The sequence below is a fragment of the Anser cygnoides genome, chromosome 1 (genome assembly GCF_040182565.1).
Source record: "Anser cygnoides isolate HZ-2024a breed goose chromosome 1, Taihu_goose_T2T_genome, whole genome shotgun sequence".
NCBI classification, from domain to species: domain Eukaryota; kingdom Metazoa; phylum Chordata; class Aves; order Anseriformes; family Anatidae; genus Anser; species Anser cygnoides.
Window position 1 is genome coordinate 59,795,128 of NC_089873.1, and position 26,992 is coordinate 59,822,119.

Sequence of the window (26,992 nt, forward strand, 5' to 3'; positions counted from 1 at the left end):
AAGGCTTGACATTTAACAAATTGTACATTTTTTTATTAGGTAGTGAACATGAAGTATCATTATATTGTAATTGCAAGAAATAAATATTTTGTGGGATCTCTCCTTCATCTTTTTCATAACATATTGAGACACTCTTTACTTATTTTTATACTATTTAGATACATTTTCAAAGGTTTTGTTCTGAAATATATTGCATCAGTGCACTTAAAATTTAAATGCTAGTGTAGGTAGTGTAGTCCATCTTCTTTAACCTTGTGCTGGTGGATGAGAAGTGTTCTGCTGAGGAAGGGCTTGCATTGCAAGCCTGCCAGATCTTCAAAGGGAGACACCTGTTCTGCCTCCTCCTTCCACTGAGACCAGTTTGCATTTTGGGACCTCTTTGGTTCTGGTCTGTCTCACCCACGCACTTATGGAGGGCTCTGGATTTGGCTCAGTGTCTGCTGGGAAGACTGTGGGGTAAAAACAATAAAGGAAAAGTGCTTCTGGGGTGTGAGAGGAAGGAAAACTCCTACTGTGTTTCCTCCCGGCCTCTGAGGATATCCCAATATATCAATACAGATAGTGCCCACATCAATATTCTTCTGTAAAAAGTTGGAGTGCCACATCTACCCAGGTTTTATCCATGGGCTTAATCTGGGCTTGGTTGGCTGGGCAGTGGCACTGCTCTTCTTAGAGATGGAGGCGCACATATCCTTTGCAGGTTCAGAGCCAAAGCTGATGGGTCTGTAATTGCATCACTTCCTTGCACAGTTGAATTTACCACTTGGCAAAATGGCCTGAGATGATGTAAGCTGCTTTGTTAATAAGACATAACCCTCCCTTTTCTCTCATACCCTCTTGAATTCTGCTCCAGGGATGAATGAGTTCATCCTAGATAATCTCAGCAATGAGATCTGGTTGCTTAACTCTTCTTGGAAAGACAGCATGGAGGCCTGAGAGTGGTAAGAAATTATGATTTACTGCCAGCACTTCTGACTATTGCCAGTACATAGTCTGTTTCCTAAGTGGTCCTCTTTCTTCATTAACCACAAACAGTAATGGTATTTTGAACTTTTGTATACAGAACAATTTTGATTTGTTCTTCTACAAAATGTTAGTTTCTCCTTATTGTTATCAATCCTTTAAACAACCGACCCTTATGCCTATAATCAGATTTATTGGCTTTCGTCAGGCCTCAATATTATACGGTCCTCATTCAGTTTATCATTTACAGGGTGAGCTCACACCCTTGTTAAAAATACCTGAGAAAAATCACTTGGCTACCATTGGCACTGTGTGGGTAATATTCAGTCTGGCATTTATTTATTTTTGCCACTGCACTCTGCCTCTCTGAAGCTTTTGAACATTATGTCTCAAACCACGGCTCAGAAGGTTAAGATACACTTCCGAAGTACCAGCAAAGACACCTATTTTGCTTTCTTAAGCAAAGCAGACCAAGTCATCTGCTCTGCAAGGTATAAATGACCTTCTGTTGCAGGGAAGAAGAATGATGTATTATTTTCAGAAGAACAAGAAAATTCTTATACTGACCAACTGCTTAGTATGGTGCTTTGGTCATTCTTTTTGGAAAAATATTTTGAAGCAATTCGTGCTAAAGAACTCCGCTTTAAACAAGGTGAGTGTGAGCTTGAAGATCTTACTTACAGACTCAAAGTCTTGTAAATCCCAAGATGTTGTAAGCATCTTTAAAATAACCTTGAATCCAGCATCATGAAAACATGAAATGCATTTTCTTAACTTCTACACTGAACAGTACAGAGTCGTAGAGGACTGTTTAGTCTTTTCTTTTAAGTACCTTTTTCCTGACTTAGATGATCTGTGCTTTTTTTTTTTTTTTTCCTAAATGCATATTTTTATTAAAAAGACCTGATACAGTAGGTAGAACCACAACTTCTCCCATTTGCATTTTATGCCATTAATGTAATATAATCGTTGTCGTAAAGATGGTTTTAGCTTGTTCCCTGCATAGGGCTGGGACTTTGTTGCCATGTTGGTGTATAATAGATACCAGTGCTCTGTTCAATATTCAATTGTGATATGAAAGTAAGAGCTAGAAAATTAAAGTAATTAAAGTTGAAAATCCCCAATGCAACTTCAGTTTAACTGAGATGCTGTTGCTCACTTGTATTTTGTTTTCCTCCTTGTGGGTTTGATAAATGAGGCACTTGCCGCACTAGTCAAAATTTCGAAGTGCGTGTTTTGCTGTGAGGTTTCAGACTAAGTTTATTTGCTGCCTAGGTAACAAATCCAGATGTGACACTTCTCTGTGTATTTTGCTGAATTATGTGGAACAAGCTGAAGACAAACACAGGAGACTGTACCCAGTTAAAGTGTATGCCGTGGTATCCCGGTGAGTTACTAAGGAAAACAAATATTGTACTCCTTGTCACTTGGATCTGTCTGGAAGTGAAACCAGAAGCTTCGCATTTAGACGTGAATAACTGCCTGTATGATTTCCATTATCTTTCTTTGACCTAAGATTGTTTTACTTTAGAAAGTAATTGCTCTGTGTATTGATTAAAGCCTCACGACTATAGTGTTTCAGCACAAGAGAAAATTCAAGCGCAGGGAACAGGATTGATTGCTGCTACAGAAAACTAACAGCAGTTTGTTGTCTTTTTATCTCTGATGACTTTAATCTTGAAACTGATTTTCTAATTGTGAATCACTTTACAATGTGTACTTCTGAACTGTGAAGCTGGGCTTGCCGCTGGAATTGATACAGTTATTGATAAGAGTTTTTTTATTTTATTTTATTTTTTGCAAATCAGTATGTTATAGAGATATACCCTCTTGGAAGAGCAACTGCATTTTTTAGAGAGTAATTCACCTGGCAAACAAAAGTTCCAGTACTTTGTGACTAAAGGGATTACTGAGAAAAAAAGCACAAGACCCTGCCATAATATATCTGACTTTCTGGTCTGTGCTGTTTAGCATGATAATGACCCAAGATTCAATACTAGAGACATGTAGAAAATATAAAAGGTATTTTCTGTATTTAATGAGGTTAGAAATGAAGCCAATATTCACATTATGAGTACATTGTATTCCTAATGAAGCTAAAATCATACTGATTTCAGTGTGAGATTTTGCAGTATTACAGCGAATTATCCTCCCATTATTTGACCTCTCCTCAAACTCAAATGAATAAGTGATCTAAAAGGGGGGTGGAATCATCTTTCTTAGTTTTTGGTGAATGGCTTAACTGCTAAGAACAAACAGGATTTAGCAGCTAGGAAGGTGCTTATGGTGACAGTGGCCTCAGGCTCAATCTCTGTGTTGAGGCTGCCCTTTCACAGACTGCTCCAAGCCTCCTGGCCTCCGCTCTCGCTTTGGGAGCAGAGTTGAGTATTTCTCACTGTAGAAAGCAGACTAGTGGGTCTGGAGAACAAGAGATGATGAGCTTGATTATGAGCAAAAAGCTAGGGGCTGCCCTCTCCCCACTGATGTCAATGAGAGTTTTGCCACGGGCTTGGATGGGGCCAGGATTTTATGCGATGGGGGTATTTGTCAGCCAGGTCACAGATGCCATCCTGTGCTGGAACTGAAGGAAGCTGCTAATAAGTTTCCTATGATGGAAATTTTTCACAGAAGGCAGTTTTCTGTGCAGGAATGAGACAGAGAAATTCTCAAAGTCATGAAGGACCATAGGTGAAAAAGATTGGAAAGAATTAAAAAGCATAAACAAACAAACAAAAAAAAAACACCATTCATCTTGCGTCTTCTCACACAATAACAGAAGCATTAGCTCCTAATGTCTAAAGTTCTTGCAATCAAAAATGATTAAGCAGAATCTGGAGGTTAAACAACTCAATTTTAACTTATCATCCCTAAAAGGAGAAACTAAATTTGGGATGCAATCTCATTAATATTGATGTGCTTTAAATATATTAATAGGGTGGTAGTGTTATAATAAATATTCTGAAATCTTTGGAATTGCACAGACTTTTCCTTTGGACACCTCAGGTCGAAGTCTATCTCTTCTTGTTCATTTTGGTAATCTCAGGGACTGTAGCCTCCTATTTGCTGTGACTGAAGAAACTTGAGGAGGAATCTGCTAGGGTTCTCTCAACCTACTTGGTATTTCTTGCTGTACTGGTGGATTAAATGTGGATTCATGTATCTGTGAGGATAACTCTTCTGTAATGGATTGGAGAAATATTGAGAATACATTATATGTTCAGCATGGATCTATACACTGAATTATCCTCCATTTTTAAAGGTAGTTGTTTGATTTAACAGTTGTGTGTTCAAGAGGCTCCATAAGGTATTACTAAATTTTAAAAAGGTGCACATCTGTCTGCTCTTGACAGCAATGAATCTTAAGTAGATTTCCAAGTTATTTATGGGTATCAAAGTGATGTTCCTATTGTAGATCAAGAGCCATAGTGTGCTTCCCTTCTTTCCTGCTTTCCCCCTTGCAGTGCTGTAAATCTAACTTCTGCCCATCCTATTGTTCGAAGAAAAGCAGCCATATTGTGCTGATTGCTATTAAATTAAAGCAGAAAGGGAGGGAAACAAATGCGGAAGCCAATCTTACCAGCAGGGATACCACTATCTTTTATTTTGTTTTTTGGGGGTCACAAAGTCATGGCAGGCAGCTGACCTCTGATAACCTTTTCAGTGCCACAGCATGCAGTTTCTTTCGGAAGAACTTAATTAAACACAACTGAAGTTCCTGGCTAACATTTGTTCTTGAAAAGAGTCTTCTTTGATTGGTGTTTTCTGCTGAGGGACAACAGAGATGCTGCTTTTGTTCCTAGGAGAAAAGTTAGCATATGTTAGTTAAGGATTTGTGGTTTCCTATAGTGTTGCTGGTCCTTTCTGAAGGTGCACCAGGCTTCTCAGCTAGCATCGAAGAACCACAGCAGTGGAGAAAAAGCAAGTTCAAAACACTTTGTATAAATATCAAATGAATTTACTCCTACTTAGGGCCATGTGTAGTTTGGTCCAAGCTAAATAAAATCGGATTCCTCCTAAAGAGTTGGTGATGTGTCTGTGGTAGTCCGTGTCTTTGATATGATCCATGCAGTATGAAACATGCATCCACCAAATCTTGGCTGTGAGGCCAATCAAGATTAATTGCAACAAGATGAGATTTTAATTCTTCTGTCATGGAAATGTGCTTGCAACACACGAGAGAATAAGCAGTTTTTTGTGGTATAGGATAGAAATCCAGAATACTGCTTGAATATAGATTGCACGTGTCAGGTGAAGTGTGTGCTGTCACAAGTAAAGCTCTTTCAATTGCAGAAATATCTGGATATAAGTAATCTTCTGTATGCTTTTCTTAGTTTGATTATAATGGCATTTCATAAGTGGAATCAGTGGCAGAACATTTGACTGGAGGGAAGGAGCGTTAACGATTCCTGGAAATGGAGCTGGGTTCTGTACATGGTGTTTGCTGAGCCTCTTTGAAACAGAAGGCATTGCTGACAGGTGTCTCAATCTAGCTCAGGATGCGTGAGCATCTGTATGAGTCTTTGATGGAGACAAAACTAAAATTTGAGCTTTCCTGCACGAGCAACAGGAAGAGGGAAGTCCTTTCCTTTTCTCACTGGCACGAGCTGGGTGCTGGCAGCACCCAAGTCGCTGGTTTGGGCAGGGAAGGTCCGGCTCGTTGCCAGGGGAGGGATGTCTCAACAGACGGACAGCTCTCATCAGCTGCCACCTGCTGCCATAGCACAAGGGGCTCTCAGTTTGCAGTGTCTCACTTTGTTTCCCAGGTCAAAACATTCAGTGTGTCTGGCCACTGAGGTCTGCTGTGCTGGCAGACGTTTTTTACTGGGACAGCAGCCCCCTTTGGGCAGGTGAGAGCAGGGGAGCAGCTCCTGCACTTGGAGGTTGTCCTGGGTGTTGCCAGGGGAAGTGAATGGTCCTGCTTCATCAAGAGCAGTGGGACAAGGTGAGGTATATAAAATATACCACAGGAGACCCTTCCTCCTTTGCCGAGAGAGGATCCCTTCCCTCCTCCCCCTTTAGCAAATCACAGCAAAGCAAAATTTTCCCATTATTTACTATTCCATTTTCTCTGTCTCCTTTTTGCCCCTGCTGTTTAATAGTGTATGTCCCAATCTCACAAAAGAGGCATGGGGATGATGTTTGCTGAGACTGCGTTGCCAGTTAATGCATCTCCGAGCAGGCGAAGGGTACAGGAAGCATCTGTTTTCAGGGCTGGGGCCACACGGAGCAGAAATGGTGCAGTAAGAACTGCCTGGAAAGATCAGGTTACCAACTCATTAGAGGGAATGCATCCTGGTAACTGTAAAATGAGCTTCCATATTCCCTCATTTCTAGCATCTAATTTGCTAGGTGGTTTCGTTTATTAGCATACATTCAAGTGTGTGGGCACTTGTATGGCTCTTTCTTTAAGAAACAAAAACATTAACCCTCTAGTACACCACCTGTTTGCACTTCATTGTCAACTGTGAGGGGTTATTTTATTGGCTTCATTGTTTCAGTTTTCATTAACTTTTTTCTTTATTAACATGCAGGCTGCAATCTGGTTTCTTTTTGCTAGAAATGGACTTTGTTTGTCATTAATACCATACTTCTGGCTATATTTCTTTATTTAAAAGAAATAAAGCTTTTCTTTTATATCTAGACTTTATATCTACCCTTGGTCTGTGTCTCTGTCCTAGTGGCTTTCCAAATGTACTTGATTTAGCTTTTCAATATGTAATTAATGCCAAACAAGTTAATTGCTTTACAAGTGTCCAAAATTCCCTCGTTTCATTTCTATTCATTTATCAACCTTCATTATACAGCCACTGTTCCACATAAACACAAATGATTGTTAATGAATGCCTAATGTCGTATTCATTAGAAAATCAGGTTAATGGCTAGTAATGAATATCTGAGCTACTTGTTACTTTCAAGTGTGTGTGTGGTTTTTTTTTTTTCCATGTTGATTACAATACTTCTTTAATCTACAAAGAAATCATACCTGTGTGTTAGACCAACTGAAATGCGATGAGGTCAAACTTTTGCGAAACCCTAGAACCGTATTGCAGGTGGTTTCTCTTTGGGTGGAATGCTAAAGACATTGACAAAGACAGACAACCTGTAACCACTACTTTATCCTTAGTTTGTGATTCATTTACTTAGCAGACTACTCGTGTTCTTAAAACCATTTGAAGCTAGTCAGGCTGACAAAGAGCATTCCTAGATCCCTTTTTACAGTCATAGAGATTTGAATATGCAGGATTAGTAAATGTAGCTGGTACATACTTCCGAGACATACAGTAATTCCACTGAATAGCTTATTTCTCTTTATGGGAGCGTGAAGTGCTGTCAGCCAACCATCCAGACGCCTACTTTTGTGGGCCACTGTAGTTTACGACAGGTGAGCACTCAAATGGAAACCAGTGCTAAATTTAATACTAACTAAGTTTTGACCAGATAATGCTATTGCATGTACTTCTATATATCCATGCAGCTATAGATCAGTGGGAATGAGTAGGTCTTACATGTTTTTGACCACAGATTCCCAGCTGCTGTATACTGTCTAATCCCCATGAGGATGATCTGCCCCTAGGAGCTTTTAAAGCAGCATTGGAAGAATGCATCAGTAGAGCTGCAACCAATGCTTTGATAGCCGATGTTGTGTGGAGATTTTCTAGGAAGTGATCTGCTTTATGGTAGTTTTGGACGTTGAAATACAGTTCTGCACTGAATATTGGCTGACCTTCGGGAAATAAGCTTTGGGAAACACCTTATTTCAATCAGAGAGAAAAGTGGGTCCTGACTCTTTCTGTAGTTTAAATTTCAGTTGAACTTATCATCGAGAAGACATGAAACTCTGCCTTGATCAAATTGCATTCTAGCTAACAATATTCTTTTGCCTTCACCAGGAGTGCCTTTCAGCTCCTGGTCTCTGTAAGTGTTGTGCATGATATTAATTCCTTAGGCTGGTTGGTATCACCCACCCTAGAAGTGGCTGCATTTTTGTGGCTGAAGAAATTCTTAGATGTTGCCTATAGTTTTAAAGTGTTGTATTTTGACTTACAATAACTCAGTAATCCTGATTATACGAGATTTTCCAAATATAAATACGTGTGTGTGCATGTACATGTAGTGCCTTTTCACAGATATTTTAGAGATAACCAACACTGAATAATTCTTGTCTTGTTTTATAAGGCTTTGCCTGCCAAAAAACTATTTGAAGTTATATGTCCGTAATAACTAGGCTATATTTCACATTTTGTTTTATAAAGCATTGGCTCTTCTTTGTTTGCTATTGCTCCTGCCATGGTAACATCAAGGCCTAGAGATCCTAGGAGCATTTGAGCTGGAGCTATAGCTCTTCTGAGGGCTCAGGAAACGAAATATGTTGTATTGTTTGTATTGTATTGTGTTGATATCCATCAACAGCCTTCCTATTTTGCCTTATTAGACCTTTAAGGGACTTTACAAACATACTGAACAATAATGGTGATGAACATGGTACTGCTGGACACCCCAAGCACAATAGCTCTTTACAGCTATAAAGAAATTACTCCTTATTGGTAACTAAACCTAGAAAGAACACATTTGCCGTAATTATAAACAGTGTGAAAAAGAGTCCCCAGAGTGACTGTGCAGACTGCTGTTTGTCAGACATTGCAGACAATTAAAAAAAAAAATAGAAACACAATACAGTTAAAATGTAATTGACTCCATAACGTTCCTTTCAAACAAATTACAACATGAAATAAGATGAGAGAATTTGTGCAATGAAAGACAGTAAATTGTATTTATTACTCACTGAAAGTATTTAAGTGGCATTGCTGCATCAAGAGACCATTATCTGCTCCCAGTTAATGTTGGTAGTTTGGTAGTAACCGTGGCCAGGATTAGGGTCCTATGTCAGCACAACCGCTAGATGTATCTTATGTATGTTGTTTAATGTCTAGCAGCAACACTTATGAGTGCTTATGGTCAGAATGATTCCCTAGGGTATTGCTCATAAGTAGAAAGTCAAATATATGCTGTGCAATTTTTTTGAATCATTTCTACTGACACTCCAGGTTTCATCAGCTTCCTCTCTGCCTGCTCAGCAATTTGCACAACTGAACTTCAACAAACATGCCAAAACATAAGCATGTGCTGAAGTTGCTCTTTGGGCAAAGACAGCTGAAATGGTTGCTAGATGCAACACAGAACATCATGGTCTCTCTGTGTAAGTCTTCTGTGGGTGACTTTAAGCTACATATACAATGGATTCATGGTTTTGGCCTGGAAAGGGAAATGTGACCAATTAATGTGAAGTAGTGTTTTAACCTACTATAAGAGTAATTGTAAGATAAGTCCCAGATATCTGTTTTTACTTATTTATGATTATTTTGATCAGGTCAAGAAAGTCAGCCAATATATGATGGAGCAATCTCATGCTTTATCTTTCCATTGGACTTGGGGAGTGGAAATTATGCTTCAGGAAGTCTGGTTCTAAAAGGTGCCCAGCCCTAAATGATTTAATTTCTAATAAATTATCAGTTGAGTTTTTAATTTTAGAACCTGTAGACAAGCGTGACATTTACAGAGCTGAGAAGCCAACTGAGGAAATCTGACTATGACAGGTCATGGTCACACTGCAAACCTGTATGAGGCAAAACTCAACTTGAGCTCAGATTTCTATTTTACTGCCTTAGCATCACCTTGGATGTGTTATTTCTTTGAAATCTCTTTTTGAAATCTCATCTAAAAATGATGAGCTCAGCCTGCAAAACTGAAATAAAAATAAGAGGCCTCTTTTTAAATACATTGTAGGCTGTTCCTTATTACACAGCCTTTGTGAGTGGAATAACCTCATGAGATAAAGGTGTTTGCTGCTCTACTGTAAACACAGTCTCATAACTGCTATGGTGCATTCAGCGTTGTTTTGCATGCTCTGCTCTACTGGCACCAGTTCTCCATTCACGGGAGGTTATTTGGCATTTCACTATGCCCAATTATCTTCACTGGAGACTGTCCTGCACAGGAATAGGGATGGCTTGTATTTTTGACCCTGTCATTCTGCTGCAAGGAGGAGAAAGACCCTGGACAGAAGGAAAGGTAACCTGCAGACCACAGACCGTAGAGCATGAGGTAACTCAGTAGCATTGCTAGCAGTTGGTGAAGGGTTGGTGAGGTCAGGTAAGGGTGAGATACCAGAGCACACAGAAGTTCCTGGACTGATGGACAGAACTTGGCAAGTAGCACAGGGAACTTATGGAATAACACAGCACATCTCTGCCAGGCGAGCCAGACCTACAAGCTGATAGCAAGAAAACATCCAACAGGAAACATTATAGACCTTTTTCCACCCACAAAGTTAACTGATTTTTAACTCTTAATAAGTACTATGGCCACATCAGTAGTATACAGCATATCCGAAATCCCCATCATAACTGCCAGGGATTTTTGTTTTAATAGGTTATTCATATCTTGTGTAGTTTTTAGGAATTCCTGCTTTGATCAGGCTTGGAGCTAGTATTCTTCTGCTGCTGGATGGCTCTTGATCTTTTGACTGATTAAATAACCCCTTTTCCACACACAAGGATTATAAAACATCACAAAACAACAACAAATAAAACCTTGCTTGGTGTAATTTTTAGAACTATTGCTAGCACTATCACCTTTTGCATTTAATGTGCTATTCAGATGACTCTGTGAAGAATATTTTAGGAATACATAGATGTCAAAGCATTGATTTTATTATTCATCTGCTGTGTAAGAATCAAAATCAGCTTTATAGGTGCAATTTTCTCTTCACTAGAGGTACAAAGCACAAAAATTACAAGAATAATTTCATCTTTCTCTTTCAAATAAAAATAAATAGATGAGTTCATCAAGGAAATTGCTGACCTGTTATATTTTTTCTTTCATTTGCTAATGATCCCCTTTTTCAGTGAATGAAGCTTGAGCCTGGTGATTTTTCCTGAAATGTGTACATGTATATCTGGTAAATTAATGTCAGTGTGCTGGGAAAGATGGTAGCCATAGGCCAGGGCTTTTTGTTGCCATGGATCCATTGCAGACCTCTCTGATTGTAGCTCGTTAGGGCTTTGTTTAAACAAGAAGGAACTGGAAGAAAAAGGTTTTCAGTTATTTCTGTCATTTACATTTTAACTGTTCTAATTGTCCTAATTTCCTTCCTATTTACGATGAATAGTTAGGGGAGTAAGCCTTCAGTGGTGACCACTACGCTCTTCAAACTCAGGCCCCACATGCTGTCCACATTTTTTTTCCCTGTGCTATTCTAGCATGAAAAGGGTTTAGCTGACCTAGGTCTGCCTATCGGAGACGATTTGCAGTACCTTACATATATACAGACTCATCCCCTGTAAAATATCATGTGAGAACTGACAGTGCTGATGTGAGTGTTAGGTTTAGCATGAGAAATATTTTCTCTCCGACTTGGTCAGCAGTGGCACTTGCTTGAATTTACCAGAGTATTCTGAATAGGGAAATATACTCTCTAATATTTTGCATTACTGTCAGTATAAATAGTAGGTTTATGCTGAACACATAAGGTTATCACGTGTGAAGGCCAGCTACCTGCTCTGACCACAGCAGTGGGTACCAGCTTTTGCTGCAGGCACTACTGGTGTGCCAGAGTGGGGGGCTGTCGTGGTGACAAAGTGTCAGTGGGCTGCTGGCATCAGATAGACATTGCTGGGTGGTGACAAAATATCTGTGTCTGAATGTGTCCCCCCAGAGCGGCCCCTTCCCTTGGGGCCCAGAGTGAAAGATGGGAAATGTGTGAAATTCTGTGAGGGCCTGAAGAAAGAGATGTTTGGTACGATGTCTCCTGCTGGTCTGAACTCTACCTCCACTGAAGGATCTGTTACCTGCATGTTTCTCTTCTGTGTCCATGTCAGCTGTACCTGTGCAGATACAAATAAGGAGCATTAAGGCGAATGAAGGTGAGGTATATCAAGTTTACGTTACATTATTATTTTTTTATTTTTATTTTTTACTCATAAGGTAAGTGTATTTGCTCTAATATAAATGAATCTAGTTTATGTTTCTAAGTTTAAGAGCACCATTTTACCCTGAGGATGAGTTGTGTGACCTTGATGTGGCTGGAGATATTTCAGGACGTTATACTTAGAAACAATATTTATTATTGGTGCCAAGACAAGGTTGGTTTGCTGTTGCTAATTAATACTTATTATCTACTAGCTGTGAATAATGGTATAATTAATGACATTGCTAATAATAAAAGCCAATTTGTTGGCTGCATTTTTTTAATTCAAGTCTGTGTGAGCTGAAAAACAGGACCCAGTCTCTTTCTCCTTTCTTTTATTCAGATGTAACATGCAGCTCACCCAGGGAAAGCATCTAACCTTTTTTAAGACTGTGTGTAACCCAAAAATCTCAAGTTGGCCACTGAGAGCAGTTCAATGAGGTGTCCCAGCACTGTAGAAGGAAGAGGCAGGATTAGGGCTATAGCCCCTACTGCCAGTTACCCTATCTTTTTTCTCTTTGTTTATGACAGTCCCAAATTGTAATCACCTTCTGCATCTCTTCAGCCATGAAATTTTCAGGGCAGAGGTGTCAGTGAATAAAGCTGCTGGAGCAGCTGATGAAACATCACACAAGATGCTATTCCACTATTTTTTGCAAATGTTGCTGTTAACCTTACTTGTACTGGTGCTAATGTAATGCCTTGTCTCTTGGCTTGGTGTTTCTTCTGCTTAGCCACAGACCTTTGTCCCTGTCTGTATATGCTGCAAAGTTTTTGTGGTGCGAATTATCACTTGTTTTCTTTGCAGTGTTGCATGTGGTAGATCTTGGTTCTTCTTGACCCTGAAGCCATACATTTATAAAGACTAGAGTCACAAAGAAGGCAGTCTGTCTGTGTGGGAAAAGAAAGGGCATAGACTCAAAAAGTTCAGCCTATGGAATTATCTAATGAACAACTGCCAACATTAATCCAAATCACCTTTCCCTGTAAGCTCACGCTTCTATTTGGCCAGCATAGGGAAGATTCCCCACCTGCCTTTCTGTCACTACACCTTTCTTTCCTCTGCAAAACAAATAATCCAACTGTTTGTGGCAGCTTGTTCACGTTGCGTTTTCCTCTACTATAAATTGCTCTTAAAGCAAGACACAGCATTTTCTTCTTATCTTTCAGCTGTTGGGGCATAAAAAAGTAAAGTCCAGTCTTACAGCCTTGAGATGTGCAAAACACTGACTAGAGTCAGCATGTGTGCAGAGGTCTTCAGGGATACCGTGATAATCAAGTACTGGCTCCATACAACACCCAGAACAGAATAATTTCTTGCTGGCCAAGGCATGCTGGAACTTGCAGTCTCTCACTGCATTTCTCCGTAGTGCAGCATCCTGAAAATGTCATTCAGACTGACTGCAGAACCTCAGGGAGTCTGCTGGGCCCTGATGGGCAAAACTTGCTGATTTTAGTACAAATTCTGACCCTGGAAGGGAAAGAGGGGAGGCAGGCATTGCTGGTGTGGCTATGGCAATATAGATATACTGGTAATACCCCCTAGTGGAGACACAAGGTCTGCAAGCGAAAAGAGGGGGGTTGCTTGCAGATTTTAACACTAATTTCAGGACAGCTTTGTCAAAGTACTATATAGCTGCTGTAGGCCAGCATACAAGAAGTATTTGAGAGAATGTGATTTATTTCTGAGACTCAGCCACTGTTACTAGGCAGGCAAAGTTGTGCAGTGTAGACCAATCTTTTGCTACATTACTTGTACTGTTACGCATTTACATGGGGGTCAAGCATTGCTCTTCTAATTTAGTAATTTACACTCAGTTTGTATTGCATAAATGCTAAATATGAAGGCTGTTAGCACTTTTTTTTTTTTCTTTTTCAATGGCGTTTTTCTGATAACTGCACTTAGCAGAGGTGAGAATTTGTGTCCTGTTTCTTGCTGCTATTAGTCCTACACTACTCTGCCAACTTGATTAGGGCACAGGAATTTCTGCTGGTGAAAGAAAGACTGGAATTCAGCAATGAATAAGTGCATAAGTGAACAACTTCACAACTTTCTTTTTTCTCTAAGTCATTTGCATGTAGAAAGTGGCGTGGTATTCCATCAAGATTTATAGAAATGTTATACTGGGATGCTCGGATATTCTTCAGTAGTTACCAGTCTAGTATATCTTGTAGGAACAGAACTAAGAACAATACTAACAGAACTATGCTGCTGTTCTGTGATGTCTCTGTTTTGTTATGAGAGATTGTCAGTGTCATGGGGAAGCCTTAGGAAAAGGCTGATATACATAAACCAAAAACCCTCTGGTCTCTGCCTCAATTAATTTATTACTTAAATAAAGGATATTACTTCAGGTTGGAAGGAAGAAAGTCTGTTGGAGATCTACGCTATTTTGCTTCTTGAGCAGTTTTACAAGTTATCTTTCACTCTTGAAAGACTTTGGGAGAAATTATTTAATAACACGACAGACATAGTTATGGTATTATTTTATAAGACTTTTAACTCTGTTGCAGATATGGATGCACTTTAACATCAAATAACCCAGAAATCACAATTATTTTTTTTAAAGGATATTAAACTGCTGTAAATACAGAATCGAAAATAATGGGGAAAGAAGGAGCAATGGTGATTCTTTACTAACAATATTTAAAGTATCAATGCTTAAACTGTAATTAGCCTTTTGAATTAATTACTCAGTTGATATAACTGAGAACAGTTTCCATGACTTTGGATTTTGGATGGTTTTTGTACGTGAGGCCAACCTTTACTTCTGCTTGTACCATATGGTTTTGCTCACAACTAGAAAGAATATGAATACAACCTGATTGTCCCTACCCTAAGATTGTTTGGTGGTCTTGAAGTTGACTTTCCAAGGTGGATGTAACCAAGATTCAGCTGAATCTGGCACAATTCTGCTAACATCTCAAGAATTACTCTAGATTTACACTTCTGTAAATGACAAGCGTGATTAAACCTGTTGTGTTGCCTGCCTAAGTTCCTTTGGGCTCAGGTTTTTAAATTGCTCCCCAGGGTCTTAGTCAAGCACAGTACGGTGGAATTTAAAGAAATTTTTTAGTTTTGGTTTAACACCTCTTCCTTTGAAATTAAGGGAAAGTTTTGAAAATCTCGCCAGGACTGTGTGATTGCTGAAGCCAACATTATTAATGATGTGTAAGTGTGTTGGCTCACTATGTGTGGTGTCTTAAATTTGTGTGAATGTGCAAATAACATGAGCTAAGGCTGCTTTCTGGATAGTGAAGTAGTTATATCAGATTAAGAAGTATTGATTAAGACAATGGCAAATTGCTGGAATGCCAGCTGAGTGATGAGATCACAGATGGTTTGTTTGCTCTCTGTGGAAAGCTTTTCTTCAAGAGAAAATCACACCTCTAAACATAAAATGATATGAAATTGCAGTTTAGGATTGTATGAGGCTATTACATATTATATGGTGTGAGGAGGATAGACAGCAGGGAACAAGATATGCAGCATCAGAACTGTGTAATCTTCCCTCTGGGTGTAAGAAACTGAAATTCACCTAAGAGGCGGGTACTCTGAGGTACTGTGTTCATGGCTGGTGCTCTGGAGGTCATTATTTATTTCATACCTGATCTGAAAGGCAGACAGTTTTGCAAGGTTCTTGCCTGCTAGTGGCTCACACATTTTTAGCACAGAGTTCTGAAGTTTGTATTTGTAACTTGAAAAACAGTGCTAGTTTTAACACTGTTAAGGACTAAAGTACAAACCCAGGTATTTTGGGGGAAGGAATGCTATATCTTTCAAGAAAGTCAAAAGTCAAGCCAGTACAAACAATCTATTTTGAGTTGACTTTATTATATCAATCAATTAGACAGTTGGATAGAAAAGGTGTTTGCTACCTGTGGAATGAAGAGGAAACCTAGCAAAGAAGGATCAGTAAGACTATGAGATACTTAATGAAGAGGGAGAAAGGTAATTCTGAAACACTGAAAGGGTTAATAAAAAGTTAATAGAATCATGAGAAAATTAGAATGCGCTGAAGAGTCCATTGATGTGATTAGTTACATCCATCAAAGTTCTGCATTTTAGTTTTGTTTGTTTGTTTGTTCCCCCCTCCCCAGTATTTGGTAGATGTGTAGTGTGGTTCAGGATCTTGCTGAGGGCAGAGGTGGACTTGCTCTTGTACTGTCATGATGCACTGTGGGTGTCCCAACTTCTGAGCTTGCTCACTGATATATATAAAAATGTAAAGAAGTTAAGGTAGCAAAATGTTAAGCTTTGACTAATGTCTGGAAAATCAATGGCTGGTTAAAGGGGAAAAATCCTGTTTATTTACCCACTGAGGAGGAGTTACACTGAGAGCTCAACTTGTTATTAGGCATGAGAGAATCCCCATAAGAGACTGTCTTTAAGAAACAGACAGTTCACAAGTTCTGCTGCATGTTACACAAATGTGCATGCTACTTCAACAGTGACTTTTGAAGTGCATTAGGAAGAGGTGCTGCAAGTGCCAAAATTACCTTGGGTTCTAACTAGTCCTGCAACATTAACTCCTCTGATACACTCTTTCTGTGGACTTTCTTTGTAAGAGAAGTCACTGCTATGAGCTAAATGGATGGGTGGAAGTGCAGGAACATCCCTCTCCCAGCCAGCTTAAGACCTGTTTGGACAGTACTGGGGCATGGCTGCTGCCTTGAGGAGCTGATGGTGCAGGACCACAGATGGGGGCAAAGGCAGTGCCAGGAGGCGAGGACATGGGGGAGGCAGCTCTCATTACACCACAGTCACTGTGACAAAAATTGTGAAACTAACTGTAATATTCAGACCAAAATATGCAAAAAGCCCCAAGTCCCCCCTTTTGCTATATAAAATGCATAAGGAGTAATAAACTATGTTTTGTTTGAAGCCAGCTGTAAAAGAGAAAAATGCAGTAAGTTCTCCTGGTGTTTCTCTTTCTCTGTATACAAAGGTATGTTTTCTCTCACAAGAACAGTCTAAATATCCCATTAATGCCTTATGTGTAATATTAGCAAAACCCCTTTCAAGATAGATTACAGTATTTTGATTCGTTACTCATCAGCATGTATAATTATCGTTTAACAATGTTATGAAGGACTGATGAAGGGAAGCAGGTGTTTAAACATGCGGTACCAGTAGTTTGACACAGCATTTAATTCTCTTTATTTGCGCTTTTTAAAGACATCTATTCAAGGAGGGAAAACAATGAGCCACTATATACTTGTGAGTGTTTGCAAGAGAAAGAAAAAAGATGTTTAGTCAATTTTTTGAGCAACTATTTTTCAATTAATAAGGGTGACCTTTTTTATAGTAGTATAATATATGAAGACAGTGAAGTTAATGAGTTATGTTACAATTTTAGATAGCAAGAAACTGATATCCTCAGATGGGCCGTATTACCCATAAAATGCTGCTGGGTGTCAGGGTAATGAAAAATACAGCCTGGTCCTGAAAAATAAAGTATGATTTTTGAAGTCCAAAGAAATGACTGATAAATAGCTTGTCCAGGGCAATTCAAAACACTGCAACTGTTCTCCAAAATCTTGTTGTTTTGCACTGACCTCTCTGAAGACTATTCCTGCAAACACTGAGTCACTTGGCTCATGCAAATGATTTCTCTGAGTGTGCTGGAACCACTTGTATGATCCAAATGACTCAGCTGCATGCCAAGGTGTTCAGCACTGGTCAGGGCTGGAGGTCACCTGGTGATGAGCCTGCTGGAGATGCACAAGGTGAGGCTTTCTTACCTGGCTGATAGTGCTTGGTGAGGTGACCATGCTGCTGCTCACCCATGGCTGCCACTCCTTCCCCCCAGCCACTGCCAGCTGCCCGCAGCAAAATCATGGGTGATGTCTGCCTTGGTCCTCCCCCAGCGGGATGCCACCCAAACTGCTTCATTTACAGGCAGTAGCTTAGGTGATACAGAAACACATGCTGGGACAAGCTGGTTCCCTACCCAGTGGTTCTTCTACAGGAAGAGAGTTTGAATGGAGAAACTTGCCAGAGGATGGGAAATCCCAGATGGATCAGAGAGGAGCCAGCCAGCCCCATGGAGTGGTCTAGCCTCGGGGTATGCTTGGGATGCCCCCTGGTCTCCAGCACACGCTAGATGGTGCCATTGCCAGAAGGTGGCTACCAGGGCAATGAGGGACAGCGTGGCCCCAGTGGCCCTGCCTGCCTTGCCTGGCTGTGCCCTTTACCTCTGAGGGGATGAGCAAAACACCACAGGGAAAGAACCGCATCTCTGGAGCTTTATGGGGTGATGTATGGGAGAAGCCGGGAGCTTCATGACCAAGGAGTACTGTGACATTCTGTCCAACCATCTCTTAGAATAAGAACACTGACCTCCAGGTAATGGTTGAGAGGTCCTTGAAAGCTTCCATGGGCTGATCTATACCAATAGCAGTGGTGTCTATGGTCATCGCAGTTTTTCTTCTCATAATTATTATTATTTGGCTAACAAGTTTTAATTAATATAGTTTAATACAACCTTTAAAATAAATTTTATTTGAGTTAAAAAGATTTTATTTTTTTATAATTTTTAACTCTCAAGCAATGAAGCAGCAGTTTTCAGATGGAGGTCTAGCAGATGACAGGAGATTGTTTGAAATACTTCTGCAGTGCAGCAATGCTAGCACTGAACTTTCTTTGAACAGTCATGAAGCACACCTGACTATTTCTTCTTTGGATCTGGCAGACAGGCTGAAGTCTTATGAGATGATTCAGGAGATCTATATTTAGTTTTTTTGCTCTAACACATTGTACTGAAATAAAAAAAAAAAGAGCTGTGTAAGGGCAGTTTCAACAGTCTGGCTCAGCCTGAGTGAATATTGTGTCAACGCCACAGTCTGACTGCTTAGAGGAGAGATTTTCCTGTTTGCTGATGGAGGAGAGGTAGGTACCTCCAGAGAAGGGGCAATTAAGCCACATCTCCTAGTCCTATTGCTACTCTGGTACTTAATCTCTCTCCCTCTCTCTTTATCCCTATCCAGATAATATTCTGACAGTTCTGTGGTGCTTCACTTCTCTGTTTCTGAAGAACTGTCTTCTGTATGAAACAAAACCTATAGTTACAAAGCCAGCAACAGCTCTTCTGAGAGGCAAAATGATTTTTGCATTAACAATTGTGCTGTTGCCATTATGATTTGCTTTAAAGGTGCCAAATCTATGCCCTACCTTATGATGAAAGTCATTGTAAACGATCCCTGTCAGTCATAAAGTGTACACATAAAAAGTAAACAGAAGATGATGTTTCATGATTACACCTGTGTTTCTCTTTGCCTGCTAATTTTGTTTTCTTTGCACAGTATTCAATTATTCATGAAAATTGTGTGTGTTTTGAAGTGACTTACTTTATGGGCAACCTTAATATTTCTTTTCCTCTATTTATTTGTCTCCTAATTGCTGATACATGTCATTAACAGGGCAGCTAGAATTATTGCACCTGCTGGGACACATAAGCTTTTTTCTTTTATTTCTCATTGATGATCTTGTTCAAGTAAGTTCTTAGCATGCTTGACTTGCTACTTGAATATAAATTTTCCATCTTACTTGTGCTTTGCTTTCATTAGCCAAATTTATTTATTTTTTTTCCCAAGGGTGAACTGAAATTGCCAGTGAACTGATTTGCCACTTCAAGCAGCTGTGACAGTTTATGCTGAATCATGCCCTGGGCAGAGCCAGTTCAGAGACCCTGTGTTGTCTATCATCATTTGTCTTGGAGACTCATCTTTCTTAGCATGTTACGCAAGCTGAGCAAGATGTTATTCTGGTCAGCAATCAGCCTCTTTTACTTCCAATGAGGTCAGTACAAGTCCCCTAAGGATGAGACTGTAGTATTATTTGAGATAGGGTTGCAGTGCAGAGACCTTCTTCCCAACATCTGCCCATGTCAGAAGTAAAAGACATTAAATATAACAATGTGGACTTGCTGTATTTCATTAGTGTTTTTTTTTTTTTCAAGTGTGAAGGATTTTTCCTTGTTAATGTGGATATCAAGTGGTTTTGCCAGGTAGCTTTGCTCCACAACTACAGTTGGGTCACTTTTCATCTCTGGTGTATGTCATACCTACCAACCCTTTCAGCTGTTATAAAGCATGTACAGAATTTGCATGCAGAGGTGACTGTGCAAATGCGAACTCCTTTAAAGTCTGTATTTGAGCTAAAGAATGGGTTTGGGGATAAATACAGGTGGTCAGTACTGACTTTGCCCAACGGATGGATCCACTCCTTGGCTCAACAGGTGGCTGGTTTGTGGGGCTGGCAAATATGTGCTTTCTGCACCTCCTGAGGTCTCAGGGAGCTCTCCCAAACCTCTGCAGGAGAGCACAGTAACAGCATTGCTTGTTACTGTCAGCAGGGCATTGGGAAGAGGACCAGAAGCGCCTCCTGTCCCTGTCTCCTTCCTCGGCCCTGCTGTATTCACTGCTCAGCCCCAGGTTTTTTTGGGGAATGTGTGCGCTCTCCTTTGTTATTTCCTGGTGGGTAGGCAGGGCCCTGCTGTTGCTGAGGAGAAGAGATCGCCTCTGAGGCTCCCAGGCCTTGTGCCCAAGCCATGATCAGCAGAGGGTAATTTTGGGGCTCAGCAGAAGGTTGTTGGGGAGGGGGCAGCTGCTGTTACCTGTTGGGAGGTATTCCCACTCTCTACATTTCTGCACATCACTTGGATAAGAGACTCGTCTCTTGAAGTGCTTAATACAGGCAGGGGCAGAGACAGTTGTTTCAGTGGGCTGATTCAAGCACGTGAGCCAGGTCCCTGCTCTGAATCCTCTTCCAGAGATGTATCTCTTTTGGTTTATATTACAGGGATTTTAGGAAGCTGAGCCTCCTTACCTAGGCAGCTAAACACGCACCCTGCTGCTTTAGTTTCCTGAGGTTTCTGTCAGATAGACCCAAGCTGCACACAGCTGCTGTGGGGCCAGGCTGCGACCTCCCTTCCCACTTCCTCCCTGCAGTGCCTTCGCCACCCTGAGGCATTGCCTTTCCGTGGTGCCTCCCAGTTAATTGAAGGAAGATTTTAAGTATGAATTCAGCTCCTTGCCATTTCTTCAGTGGGCTCCCACTGAAAATGCTCACTAGGATGACTTGAGTGGGAGCTGAGGGCTTTTCATGCCCTGCAGATGCTCGGCCTGCAGAGCTGTGCCACAGCCAGTGTGTGTGGCCAGGAAGGAGGACGCGGCTGGCTTCAGTGCCTGTTTTGTTTGAGGAGAGACCACAGGACGGGCTGGACATCGCTTTAATAAGGCTTTTGTGTCCACATAAAAATGTAACTGCTGGTATCAGTTGTGTGAGAGTTGATGTTTAACTTTTTGGCCTTTAAGAAATTATAGTTTGACATTAAGTTTAACTTTCCTGGCTAATGAAATTACCGTGATGGAGCAGCCCAAGTAAATAATAAATACAATAACTCTTCTTTGCCCATTGTGTGCTTTTACTATTCATAATTTTTAGGACCATAGATATTAGATACACTTACGTAAGACTTAACGAACAGTAATTATCTTTTGGCTAAAGAAAAAGCCCAAACGAATGCTAAGCTGCATTATCGCTTGGCTTCTGACATGAGCTGATAATCAGATTTTCTTGCTTAAATCCATGGTGCTCGAACAATGCTACCCACTGTCTGTCCTTCCCGATATTACCCTTAATTAGAAAGAACAGAAACACAAATCTGAATTATTTCAAAATCTGGTTTCCATGGTCAGTGGTTGGAAGGGCTTAACTTTATTACAAATAAACCTGGCTTTATTTACTAATGAAATCTGAAATGCTAGGCCTGTAATAGTAGATAGCCTAATAGTATGGTGTTTACATGCTGAAAAATCTTGTGTGGGCAAAGTATTTTGTAATAAATCGTTAAGTAATTGAATTATGATTCTTTCATCCAATTAATAAAGCAGAGAAGACCCATAAGGAAGCCCTATGCTATAGTTAAGGCAGGCAATGACACATTGTTCTCTGGCCTCTCTCTTTGTATGAAAGACTTTTTAAAGATGCATTTGGCAAATGCCTGTTTCTATGTCATATATTTGAGATTTTGATTTGCCTCTTTTCCTTTGCTTTCGTATTTGCTGGCTCCTTGTTTCTGAACACTCAGCACAGTAACATTATTATTATTTTTTGATATATTTATGGCTAGGGAAATCACTGTATTTTTTTTCCTTTTCTTTTGTGGCTAGAAGATTGGAAGCCCCTTTCTCCAGACTAAGTATAACCTTTTAATTTGCATTGATAACTTTTATTCTCTATAGTACACTGGAAAGGGTATTTTATTCTACCCGATGTCTCGTACTCCACCCTGACAGAATTACAAATCTGCATCTGTATTTACTGCTGTGGTTCTTTTTAAGCAAAATATAACTTCAAATCTGCCACAAAACAAGAAGAGTAAGAATATCTAAGTGATAACAAGAGATCAAAATTAAACCCAACCTTTTCTGTAGTACATGCTTTTTGTTTCATGGCAAATACATAGCACTTGCTAATGTACCGGAATACGTATAAACCTTCTGTCAGTAGTTGGAGTTTTCTGCAGCATTTTCAGGCTAACTTCCTTTTCTAGTAAAACACTGCACATCTTCAATAGATATTTTGTGCATAATAAATAGTTATTTAAGAAAAAAGCCAGCAAAAAAACACAGTGTTCTTGTGTTCTTGGCAAGCAAACAATTGGAAAGTACAGGTGCTAGGAGTGGGCATAGGCCTAAAGTAAATAGTTTTTTTTTTTTTTTTTTTTTAAATCAAAAGAAGGTACCTTTCATTCTGAGAAATTTATTTCTTTTAAATATTTGCAATCCACAACCGATAGCACATAATGCTACTTTTCTTTATCCCTTGACAAAGGGAATAGCTTGTGGTAACAAGCAGATGCTTGAGTGGGCTGTGTGGCATGAGGTGTACCATCAGCCAAGAAAATCAATATTTACTGTTCTAGTATCTTTGTAGTGTGGGAGTTTGCCTTGTTTAAAAAGAGGATTGTGTATAATATATAAGGCCTTGCTTTTAGTTAATCAAAAGAGCTGTATTATTGAAAAGGGCACGTTCTTTACAATGAGTCACACTTAACCTTGCATGTCCTATAGCCCTTGTCTTCTCATCTACTATGCAAAAAAATAAACTGAAATTAGACGAACGGTTAGATCTGAAAGATGTTTGTAGTCATTTTCTTTTTGAAAAGTACTTGTTGTTGACATAATAACTATGCTTAACGACAATGGTTAAATGATGTCTGTTTGTTAGTGGGAAAGGTGAGCATCAGCGGAGTCTCTCAGATCACTGCCAGGACATCACTAGGTTGGCCAGAGTGCAGTCCTCCTGTTGGGGTGATAGTAAGGGTTAATGAAGAATGCATCTGAAACATAGTACTGAGATGTGCTGAAGTACAGGTCCATGCACTACTAGGGGAAATAATTTTTTGCCTTCAAGGAAACATTTGTAATGAATAAAACAATTAAGAAGTCTCAGAAATAGTTCCCCAATAATAATGGTTTACTTTTTGAGATTACATTTTAAAGGAAAGACTCATATCTCCATTTTGCATTGATTTTTTCCCCCTCATTTCACTTTGCATTATGAAAACAGAGTTCAATCCCTTGTGATAAATTCTCAGGCTACCTTTTCCTGCACCAAGCCTCTCTGCTGTAATTTTTTAATTCACAGTAGGGTGGAGTATAAACAAGGAAAACAGATGCTAGAGGTGGCTATAGGGAAGCTATGAATTCTGTGGACCAATTCTGTGAACCCAAAAGGTACTTACTCACAAAATGGGAATTATTTTTCATTTGATTGTTCAGCTTTGCTCTTTTCTCTCTTCCATTATTTACTAGGCAGATACCATTTACAATGCCTTTTGTTTATTGGTTTTGCTTGTGGAGGAGCATAAACCTCTACTTTGTAAAACTCCTGATCCCATGGAAGGCTCTCAAATGTGTTAGAAACCATGGGTGCAGTTTATAGCTCATTAAAAAATTGAGAGTATTAAAAGTTCTTAAGTCAACTGTTGTGCTCCTTTTCACTCTGTTGTCTCACTTGTCTTTTGTCATCTTTGCCAGGATTGCAGTACTTGGGAACCCAGAGAGGAATAGGGAATCCTTATGCAACTAGACAGTGGAAATGGTTTTGAACATGTTATATACTGAGAACTAGAGCCTGTGGTGAATGGTGCTGAGGAGCTCAGGAGCTGTGTTACACCACATCCTGAGCCTGGCTTGTAGACCTGGGCTTGGCTGCACGCACCCTTCAGGGGCTGGTGGAGGGATGTCTCTTGCTAGCTCCATCCTTTAACACCCCATGATCCTCAACCCTTCTGCCGCCAAAACCTCCTCCCTTGGCTTTTCACAGTGTTTGCTGGCTTATCTAGGAGATTGGGTTAAGTGCCCAGGGTAAGTACCTTAGAGCTGCTGTGTGTAACATAGGCAAGGAATTCTAATTGTTGATGTTTGTATTGACAGCTGGTCAGATGAGCAGCACTGAGGGATGCAAGGGCAGGTGAAGGACCAGGCTGGAGTGCACAGGGGACAGGATGAAGTTACAGATACTTACCTGAAGCTGCACGGGAAGGAGTCAATGAGAGCTGTGGCAGAAACAGGAAGGCTGACATGCGAAGTCAAATGCAGAGTTGCTATGCATCTGGTAAACATTAGTCCTATATAAACCAAAACAGATTCTCCATTAGTCATCACAATGTACCATTTGATGTCTGTGTAGTTTCTGGGAATCTGCTGGCCTTTCTTCTGCCCAACTTTTACTGCTTAACCTTAAAAAGCCCACCTTAAATACCAGAAGTGAAGTAATTTGTTTGAAAATGATTGGGAGAAACCAAGAAGTAAAAATGAATGGAAAAACCTGTTTAAATTTTAAACTGTATCAAAACAATATATCTATTTCTTCCTTCTCTTTAGAAATTCGTTTGCATACACTTGGAAGACAACAGATTATGCTGGAAAATACTTCCTGCACTTCCACTTCAGTGCTGTTGCTCTGGGATGGCAGGATGGTGTTTCAAACAACAGGTGCAGAGATGTGCTAAATCTCACTTATTTTTCACTTCACAAAGTGCAAACAGAATGAAGAGGAAATTTAGCTGTCTGGCCTCAGACTCGTGTCACCGTTGAGGATGTTGTGTGCCCCTGGTCTCAGCACCAGTCTCCAGGGCCTTAGAGCTCAAAATGGGAATTAAATCTCAGGCGCTTCTCCCTCTCAGAAGGATATATTTGAAAAATCTAGATAATAAATATGTGTTTTCGGTCAGGTAGACTTAGGATGTTGGAGTTGTCAGTGTTATGACTGTGGAGTCTGTTGTTATCTGACTCTGCTTTGGAAGAGAAAATTGAACACCAAAGAGAAGTTCAGATGTGTGCTGGTAGTGTGGGCACACAAACCTATACTGTGCTCAAAAACATTCTCTGTTTAGTGTCTAAAAGGGCTCAGAGTGGAGAGGAGATTTCTTATAACTACGCTACACCACTACACTTGTACAATAAACTTATTCTTGTATTGCATGTATTGGCATCATCTTGTGACATAGATCTTCAGCGGAGTCACACCACATGCCCTCTTTATAATAATTTTTAAATTTTCAACAATTGTGAATGGATAAAAAACATCATATGGCAATGAATTCCTCTTTCTTGCTTATTATTAGCAGCCTGAAGGCATCATGTGTTGCTTATTGCATCACTTTCTTGCTACCCTTGCCTTATTCAAAAATGATGGTTGTAATCTGTGTAAACGTACATTTGTTTCATGCTATGAAGAACTGTTTCAATTATCTAGTTTAGTTTCTGCATAGTCCAGAATAGGTCAACTGTTGGTAGATGGTGATAGAATTGGGGCACAGCTGTCTGATCTTGATTGAAGAGTTCTTAAGAAAGGGAAGGCTGCTGTCCTAGTTTCCTCAGGACAACTGTACCAACATCTATGCCATCCTCAGCACCTTATACTTTTCTACCTCCATCTTCCCACTTCTTGACAATACTGTACATTTATTGATCCATCTTCAAAATATTTTTTGCATATTGGAGCTTTAGCCTTTTCTCCATATGGCAGTCAGCAGGTGAGAAAGATTTTAATATGGTTTCTCTTTTTTCTTTATGACTTTGACCAAAATTCCATTTTTATTTTTTTCAAGATGGGCTGGAAGTGCACCAGAAACATGTCATACTGATTTCTATGAATGCCATATTGTGCGTCTTGGAAAGAGCCATGACGACACCTCGGCATGCAGAACCTACTTAAGAACATTGCCTGGAGTTGTTAGGACTCAGCAGGAGGGACTGTGTAACCTTTTAGCTTACTCTGAAAAGCAGAAGGTCCAGTTTGTTCCTTCCCAGTAGTCTAGGGTCAAATGTTTGCCCAGTGGGGAGCAAGACATTTTCTATATACTCTCCAGCTTCAAAGGAGAATTGGTGTGAGGCCAAATGCCAAGTACTTTGGAAATTTCTCCCAATAGAATGAGGGCTACAGTTTATCTCAAATTATTGCTAAGAGAGGGCAGAGATTCATCATGGGGAGTCTTGATAAGAAGCTCAAATTTAGGAACTGCCTCAAATCCTTAGCAATAGGTGTTTGGAAAGATACGTTGAGAATTAGGGGTGGGAGAATTTCTCCCTTTAGAAGGTCTGTTGTCTCCATCAGATAATCTCGAGTTCTTATGTCTTCTGGACTGAGAGATGGGAGAATTTTCTGAAACGTATTTTTAAAAGTGACAGAGCAAGTGTGCCTAGGTATATAATTTCCATCAATATATGGAGCAAAGTTCAAATGTGCTGTTTGTGTTAGGTTGCAAGATTGTGTGGCATTAATTCATAATATATTTAAATGTTCTCAGACTGCATGAGTATAGTTTGCAAGTTGAATGTCTGACTTAAAGAGAAGACTGATATAAACAGATATGAATAATAGTTGATTCATGGGCATAAAAATACTGAGGAAATAGTTGGAGTATTCTGGATGTTTTTCAATTTTTTACATTAAACAAATACTCCATCTGTAAGAAAGTAAATCCATTTTAGTTCCCAGAATAAGAGGAAAAATATTTTATTGATATATTGATTATTGGATATTAC

The 26,992-nt window shown here is 39.8% G+C and overlaps 1 long non-coding RNA gene across 2 annotated transcripts in view; it reads left to right on the plus strand.

Moving 5' to 3' along the window:
• Positions 1-1,133: 1,133 nt before the first annotated feature.
• The window catches only part of LOC136790878 (uncharacterized), a 74,255-nt gene continuing 48,396 nt past the window's right edge, over positions 1,134-26,992 (plus strand). The window contains exons 1-2 of one of the 2 annotated variants that reach the window (XR_010831699.1): positions 1,134-1,615; positions 2,239-2,350. This is a non-coding gene — a long non-coding RNA (uncharacterized lncRNA). Of the gene's footprint in view, positions 1,616-2,238; positions 2,351-24,421; positions 24,558-24,826; positions 24,938-26,992 lie in introns of those variants that run through there. The other variant, XR_010831698.1, reaches the window with a different exon arrangement.